Source organism: Astatotilapia calliptera, chromosome 23 (genome assembly GCF_964374335.1).
Source record: "Astatotilapia calliptera chromosome 23, fAstCal68.1, whole genome shotgun sequence".
NCBI lineage: Eukaryota > Metazoa > Chordata > Actinopteri > Cichliformes > Cichlidae > Astatotilapia > Astatotilapia calliptera.
Genome location: NC_137443.1, coordinates 193825 through 202796, shown reverse-complemented (window position 1 = coordinate 202796; position 8972 = coordinate 193825).

Genomic DNA, 8972 nt, shown 5'->3' with positions numbered 1-8972 from the left:
ACAGTCTCCAGAGTCGTACGTAGTGAGGAGGTGAAATTATTAACAAGATAATAGACCTCTGTTGGGGTAGCGTTCAAAACATTCAATAGCTCTGGTTTATGAGCTCATGTAACCATGGTACCTAAATAGCTCCTCTGACATAGGTGCAGCCAATGCCAGTTAAGGAGCTGAGTTATTTGATTATCATCATCTAATTGGTTTTAATCCATCTCTCTCTGACAGACCATAGTCCCACCCCCTCACTGCTAGCTAACAGAAAGCTTGGAACACTATGCAAATTGTACTGCTGTGGATGATTAGCAGCAAAGCATATTTTGTCCAACACAAATCACTCTCAGTTTAAGTGTAGGCTTTATTTGAAGTGTTCTCGGGGATAATATTACTGTGGGACAGCTCTTATAAGCATTAGCTGCTAAAGCTAATGCCATTTTCCCTTGCTTTTTAACCATGTGACCATCTAATGCTTTTTTTTTCTTGCTTTTCTTTTTTTTCTTGCTTTTCTTTCTTTTTTTCTTCTTTTTTTCTTTGCAAAAACTTGGGTGTGGGAGGAGTTCGGAGAGGCCATGTAAAAAGACTTTCGGACTGCCTCGAAGAGGCACCATTTCCATCACCATTTCCATCTAATGCTAGGTAGCCCACGTTTCTATATTCTGAGTGGTTCTTAACCACATTCAAAGCCGAATCCAAAATAAGTTTGTTCTCAAGTTCTTATTTTTCTGTTACTGTTGTCAAACTAAAGAATGAGAATCTCTGGGCTGGGGCCCGGGCCGGGCCTCGGGGGCTTGGGTCCTGGTTGGTGTGTTGCCGGGGTTGTGGGCCGGTGCGTCGAGCCACCTGGGGGGCTCTTCAACTGGTGGGGGAGATGGTCACATCTTGCAGGAGCTTTCCTCTCTTCAGGAACTCTCTCTGCAGGAGGGGGAGATACAGGAGAGGTGGAGGAAGATCTCAGCCTGGGCGTTTATTGTCTTATGTAGTCTGGAAGATGAGTGGATGGTGGGGTGGGTGCAGTTTTCTCTGTGGTGGGGTTGGGTGGACTGTCCCGGGCTCTGTGGGGCCGGGAGGCGCTGCTGCACTGGGCCCCGGTCTGGATGGGCCTGGGCCCCCTTTCCCTGGCGGGTCGCGGAGTGTGGGAGTGCCTACTGGGGTCAGCGGGGGAGCTGGCCCCAGGGAGGGGTCACCTGCCCCTCCCTTCCTTCCCTCCCCATCTCCAGCTGCCTCCCTCTTCCCGCTCCACCACAACCACCCACACATGCAGGGCCTTGAAGTAGGGGTATGTCACCAGGGTGCAGAGGAGGCTACCCCCCCCCCCCCCGTCCCCTTCTGGCTGCCTCTGCCTCAATTTTATCCCACAACTTAGACATTCACATTACTCACACTCTCATTACACATACATATAGGATCTTGGGGGTGGGCACGATACACGGAGTCCAAATTACCATCAGGGTGTACATCTCACCCCTGGCGTCGTTGCCCACCTCTCAATTTTAAATACACTTAGACATTGAGGGCTATCAGGAGGGACTATGCGCTTACCTGCTGCTCCTTGGCAGGTAGCTCCATGCCCTCCTGGGTTTTAATTGCACCTTAGAACACACATGCATCAACACTACAATGAGCGGGTGGAGGGAGGTTTGGAGTCTTCTCCCACCCCCGTTCTCTGCGGCCTGCTGGAGCGGGAGGGCTAGGAGGAGTTGGCCGTCCGACTGCGGTCTGGAGTGTGGGGCCTCCCTGCTGCTACGGAGTCGGGGCGGTCTGCCTCTCCCCACCGCAGGGAAAAGGGTAACACCACCTGGGTCTGGGTGCAGTTCCCCCCTCCAGGGGCAAGGGTACCTAGACCCGGTTCGTAGAGTACGCTTGGGGAGTGTGATCGTGTGTACAGCGTCTCTTTATGTCTGTCTCCACGTTGGTTCAGTGTGGAGTAAGTGCATATGAGAGCATGAGGGGGGGAATGGATGGTTGTGTCTGTGTGTGCCTGTATGTCTGTGTCTATATGTCAGGTTGGGTATCAGACGCCACCTCTCTGGGGACATCTCAGGCCCTCCAAGGTTTGGAGGCCTATCTCCACCCACCACCACTTCCCCTGCCAGTGGCGGACTCCCTCAGGTATCGGTGCGTTGGTGGTTCTTTGTGTCTGGGGGTGGGCGTCCAGGTACACACCGGCTCACTCCTTGGCGGCCGCTTATCGGGGCCTGGAGCCTTGGGCTCGCTCGGGCCACTTCGGAGGTGGGGTGCCCCCGGCCTCTCGGCCTGGGGCTCGGTCACTCAGGCACAGCTGGCTGCCGGCGGAGCTCACGGGCACGTCACTGCAACTCCCCCTGGCTTCTGCTCCGCGGCTGCTGGGTGAACCCTCATCTGGGACTCTCCTCAGCTCTTAATGGGACAGTGGCGCGGCTGCCCCTCTGTTGGTCTTCCATGGTCTCTTGTGTTCTGGGGGCCTCTGGATGTCTGGAGTTTTGATCTCCTCCATACCTGCTTCATACCCTGGAGGACGGGGCTGTGGCTCCCCACACTCCCTAGCAGATCGTTACATGGAGAAACCTTTGGAATACAAGCATGCTGATCCACACAGGTATGCACACAGGTGTACACACGGGTATTCACAGACGCGGACTACAGCTTTCTTGGCTGCTGCCTCAAAGCACATTGTGCGCTGTCTATCTTGCGCGCTGAACAATATCGTTTGTTATTTAGTATCTACTGATATCTACTGCTAGCTAGTTTATTGTGATGGTGCTGTTTTTTTTTTTATTATGTTGCTCTTTGCTGTTTGCTTTCTCTTCTGTTTTTTTTCTCCATACAGGTGACCCAGGTGCTTTGTTTGTTTGTTTTTTTGTTTATTTTGTTTTTTTTCTTTCTTCCCCCCCTTCTCACCCTCTCTTCTCCCCTTTGGTTTTCTTTCTCTCCCTCTCTTTCTTTCATTCTTTCTCCCGGTCCTATCCCCCAGTCATGTCTGTCCCGTTTGTAGCAACCGAAAATTAAATAAATTCATAATTATAATAAAGGTCAATCAAATGGACCAATATGGCAAGACCATGATGATCCACTTGGTAAAATAAATCCGCTTGGCATCTTTCTTGGCCTTAAGACAACAATTCTGATGGCTAAAGATCCAAACGGGACACAAAAAAGAAAAAAAAAGAAAAGAAAAAAAGAATGAGAATACAATATTGATTTTAACACGGCTCATAAACAGCATGAGCTTATCAGCATTAGCTTATCAAAGTTTCAATTAATAAAGCTGCCACTTTCAAATGTTAGCTGCTCCTATTTGCCTCTGTCACACAGGCAGACTGAAACTGTACAAAAGGCCAGCCAGTTCGCAGAACTCACGAACGGAGCCACATCTGCTGAGTAAGATATCAGCATACTGCTGCCGTTTAGCCAATGAGCGGTGAGGCAACCCATTCTCTTCACCAATCAGAAGACACAATTCCACCTCATCATTATGCACACGTCGACGCAGAGAGTTCGGTCGGAGCTGCAGGTGGGAAGCAGCAGAGTTTTACTCACCGTGTGGATTTTCGTTCCTTCTAATGCTGTTAGCGGTGCGTCCATGAGACTGTAAGTTTCTGTGTTTTATCGTGTTTGTTCTTTGCTGCGGCCATTATCCTCCCTTGTTTAATCCTTGGCGCACCCTTTGTTTACCGAATGTTACTGCCGTTTACTGCGAAGCAGCCTCTGCCGTGGGGTCATTAGGGACCGTCACTAATTTCTCATGTTAGCTCTAGTGTAAAGTGCCTAGTTAGGATTTATGTAAATAGTAAAATTAGCATTTGTTGATACTCCCTTATTTTGGTTGAATGTTCCACTATCCAGTATTGTTTGTATTGTTGTATTACACATTTAATTCACTCTATTCACATAATTATGGAAGACTTTTATGTTCTTTCCAACAGAAACCACACCATCACTCACCACACGGCATATAGCATTTTACAGCCTGTTAAATCCCCTCACTCACATGATGGATGTGTGCTTCAGATTCTTGTTAAATAAATGAGTGAACGGCAGATAACTGAGTGGCAGTGGATTTTGTGGATACGCCATCTGTTCTTATCGGACAACCCTGTTGAGATTCCAAAAAGGCCCAGATGGCCAAGTTCAGGGGGCCGACAGCGCAGGAGGCCAAAACAGTTCAGTTCCGGAGGCCGACCATGTGAATGGCAGCGGCAGTGGGGCAGGTCCGGAGGCCGGCCACGCAGTAGGCAGCGGCGTGGAAACAGTTCAGGGGGCCGACCGTGCGGATGGCAACGGCGGCGAGGAAGCAGTTCTGGGGGCCGACCGTGCGGACGGCAACGGCTGCGGGAATGCAAGTCTGGAGACCGGCCACGCGGAAGGCAGTGGTGGCGTGTAGGAGGTCGTCCACGCGGAAGGGGGGGCGGGGGGGGGGTGGCAACAGAAGTCCGGAGGGCGGCCACAGTGGTGATGATGACCAACAAGCGGCCTGACAAATGATCGATGACGTTGAGGCGGCAGTTTGGGACCTGAAGGTGGCGTGATCCCTGCGGCACCAGGCGAGGCGGAGGCTGGACCAGACAAGGCAGAAGCTGAAGCGGAGGCTGGACCAGACGAAGCAGAAGCTGAAGCGGAGGCTGGACCAGGCGAAGCAGAAGCTGAAGCGGAGGCTGGACCAGGTGACGCTGAAGCGGATGCTGAAGCTGGACCAGGCGGAGGTGAAGCCAGACCAGGCGAAGAGGGTGAAGCTGAAGCAGATGCTGGACCAGGCGAAGCTGAGGCAGAGGCTGGACCAGGCGAAGCTGATGAAGCTGAGGTGGAGGCTGAAGCTGGACCAGGCGAACACAAAGCTGATGACGCCGAAGCTGAGGCGGAGGCTGTAGCTGGACCAGGCGACGGCGTGGGTGAAGACACGGAGGCTGGACCAGGGGACGGCGTGGGTGAAGACACGGAGGCTGGACCAGGCGACGATGAAGACACGGAGGCCGCAGCTGGCGAGGACGAAGACTCGGAGACCGCAGCTGGCGGCGGCGTGGAAGCTGGAGATGGAGGCGCTGCAGCAGGCAGCGGTGTGGATGAAACTGCTGCTGCAGGCGTGGATGAGGCTGCTGGTGGAGCAGCTGGTGGCTGGACGGGCTCCTCGGGCCCCCCAGCTGACGAGGAAGGTTGCTGGACGGGCTCCTCGGGCCCCCCAGCTGACGTGGCATGGGACTGGACGGGCTCCTCGGGCCCTCCAGCTGGCATGACGTGAAGTGGTGTGGATGCTGCAGGGTGCCGGATAGGCACACCCAGGCATCCAGCAGCAGGCGCAGGATGAACAGTTATGGAGGCCCCTGGCTGGACCGGGAGCAGGGCTGCCACCTGAGTAGGAGGCTGTTGTGGCGGAGATGATTCTCTTGAGCCTCCAATGGAAACATGAGCTGGTGCAGGCGCCTGCAGAGCGACAACCGCTCCCACCCAAGTGCCTAGGCTGGGTGCGGAGCTCAGCTGTGTGCTGACTGGCATAACCTTGGGAACCAACCCGGGTGTAGGAACAAACCGGACGGCAGCCGTTCCCACCTGAGGTGTAGATGCAGGTGCAGGATATGGCTGACCTACGGCTGCCCTGACCCTGGTGGTGGGAACTAGCTCAGGTGCTGGATGGGTGACCACTGCCTCTACCTGGAGATCAGACGCAGGTGAGAGGTCAGGCAACGCCACAGCCACCCTGGGAGTGAGCACAAAGTTCCGGACATTGACTTTGTCAGGTGTAAGCAGAGGAGCAACGACAGACAAAAACCTTAAAGTCTCTAAGTCCTTAACACAGTCCGGCTTGTCCTTAGTTGCCCTTCTTGGGGAGCTAAACACACCTTCTGTCTTGGAGCACGATTCAAACAACATTTCAGACCTGAAATAAGTTGGCTCAGTGACATAAGTGATAGTTATATTGTCCCAGGAAGCATGAGTCTTAAGGCCAAGACTTGATTCATGAACCCACATAAAACAACCAGGACTATGTGCAGATGATTTTAACACAATAATTTGGCAGTCACATGGGAAATAACTACGCTTATTGGAATCTAAGCCCCCCGTTGGCGAGACTGAGTTAAGGAGGGGTTCAGCCACACACACTAATCGGCTGTAGAAGGCTAGTGAGTGGAATGCACATGGACTTGGCTTTGCACAGAAAACATAGTGGACTGGCTCTGAGCAATCCGGCTGAATTGTCTTTAGATCGGCCAGTTCATTAACTGCTGTCAAAAGGTCCTGGCCCAGGGGTGCAGTTAAAGGGCTAGCTGGTTTGTAATGACTAGCATGGCGCTCCCCCCCGACAGTCTTGGAAACACAAAATTCAGCCTTGTCATTGGATAAAACAGGAGCATAACTTAAACAGTCCTTCAGTTTTGTATTAACGGAAATTGCAATGTCATTCACGGACATAGGGAATCCTGGCAGACCCATAATATTTTTCCCGGCCCGATGGACTGGTGTAGAAAAGCAGTCGCTGATGTCGGGCTCCAAAGCACTCACTCTGGTCAAACCATCAGCAGAGTGAGGAACATGGGGACCGATCAGCACAGGATCATAACAGACATTTTCATGATCAACACTGGACATTTCTTCTTTCGCTGGCCTAGTTATACAAACAGAACATTTGTTATTTGACTTGGGAACAAGGAAAACAGACTTGGAAAGGGGGGTGCTAGCCAAAGGCAATACAGTCTTACTACTGGTCCGATCAGAAGCTTTCTCACTTAATTTGTAGTTAACGGACAGCAGGGGCTGAGACACGGTCTTAAATAAGGCCCCAGATGCCGTAGCGGTCTTAAAAGAAGCCCTCTCAGTGGAAGATGGATGTTCTGGGTGTGCAGAATCATTAGTACATTCTGTTTCGCTAATGTCCCCCCTCAGCCTGCTCATACATAATACCAGGGTTTAACAGTACATCACTTGGTTTAATTCTCAGGACTGAAGAGTCTATGGCCGGTTTGGCAGTGTCGGTTTCACAGTTCGGTGATGGCAGTGTGTTTTCCCCAAGAATAGCGTGCCCAACATCAGAAATTTTAGCTTTGTTGTCAAAACACAACGTGGGCACAAGATTAACACCTTCAACATTAGCAGTCAGAGGCATGGAAAAGACAGCTTCTTCACTGGCCCCCGAGAAAACAGACCGCGATGAGGTGCATGGGGGGGTGACAGAGTTAACAGTACAGGTAAATTGAGTCTCCATCTCCGAGACCTTAATTGTCTTTCCCAGCCCCTCGCCCTCATTACATCCAGGGCGTTTCAGTGGCAACAGAACATTATCACTAACCTCTGAGTGCCGTGTAGAGCAACGCCGACGCCGCTTCCTCGTGGGAGCGGCCGCGAGCGCGGCAGCGTTAACTGTTGGGATCGGGTCTTCTTCCTCTGCCCACATCCTCGACAGACAAGCGGCCGGAGACGAGAAGTCCTCGCGAGGCGGTGAAGGTGAGCGGCCGGTCTGAAGCAGGGCGACAGGTGGGAACTCCTCCTCGGGAATGAGCCAAGGCTTCCAACGGAGCTCCTCCTCCCGATAAGCCCGTAACACCTGCTGACGCTCATCGTCACCAAAATCTATGGCTTCCATCGCCTCCGTGTGCTGGTCAGTGCAGCTTGACTGTGGCAGAAACGAGGAAGCCGATCCACGGTGAGGCGATGGCTGAGTGGAAGTGGGCCTGAGCGTTCCACCTCTCACAGCCTCTGGCTCATGAGGCAGCGATGACGACACCCGTTTACGGGGTGGAGGTGTGGGTGCTGAGGCGGCATTCAGGACCCTCTGGGCCAGCGCAAGGGCATGAAGCTCCTCCTTAAGGGGGCCCAGGGAGTCAAACGCCTCGATGAGGTGGGGGAGCTGTCGCAACCGTGGCTCCCGCAACAAAATGGCGTCCACGGCCGCCAATCCCATGGAAACCACTCTTGGATCCGTCCATCCGATGATGCGATCCATAATGCGGCAGAGCCTGTTCAGCTCCTCTCCTACCTCCTCTGAAATGTCCGCTGAGTCCGACATGGTCGCGCCGTACTGTCACGGTCGCAGTGGGAGACCGTGTGGCGAGTGTGTGGAGGACTCAGGTGCAGACACAGGCGTGGACACGAAACTGAGTTGAACGAAAAGCGAGCCTTTATTGTGGCTGAAGACAAGGAGTGCAAACAAGGCAGAAGCGCAGTGACAAAACTAAACTATAACTAAACTGGGAAAGTGATACCAGGATAAACTATGAAGACACAGGAAATCATAACTATGAATACAAAAGACTGGCTGTGACAACATGGAGGGTGGGAACACAGACGACGCGACACAGACTGCATGAAACACCGAGACTAAATACACATGAGGGATGATCAGGGGAAGTGGCCACACATGGGAGCACAGCTGACACACATGAACCTAACGACAGGACAGGAGAGGTGAAACTAAATACACTGACATTGAATACAGACTTACAAAGTAAAACAGGAAACATGGAGATTAGACAGGACATGAACTAAACATAACCACGCAGACATGACTCATGACAGGTAGACGCACGAACCAGGGAGAAGATGACAGAAGCGACAGCATGAACTTGACAACACAAGACACACAGACATAAACACATGAAGGGCAAGGGAGGCTTAATAGGGTAATATAATTACAAATGAGCTGGAATAACTTAATGAACCTAAACAAACAAACATCAAAATAGACTAAACACAAAACACTGGGTCGCACGACCCAGGACCATGACAACTACCCACCTCTGTTCACAGTCAGTAAAAGTATGAGACAATTAAAACAAAACAATAAGAAAACAGGACAGGAAAGAATAGGTGACAACGCAGCAAGCCACATAACAGCCAACTAGTTAGAATCAAAAGCCAAAGTAAAAAGAGGTTTTAAGATGGGATTTAAAAGACTGGATGGACTCGGCGGTACGAATATGAACAGGGAGGTTATTCCAGAGTCTAGGTGCCACGGTCACCTCTCAACTTCAGTCGAGACCTAGGTTATGCTAGGAACATCTGATTGGAAGATC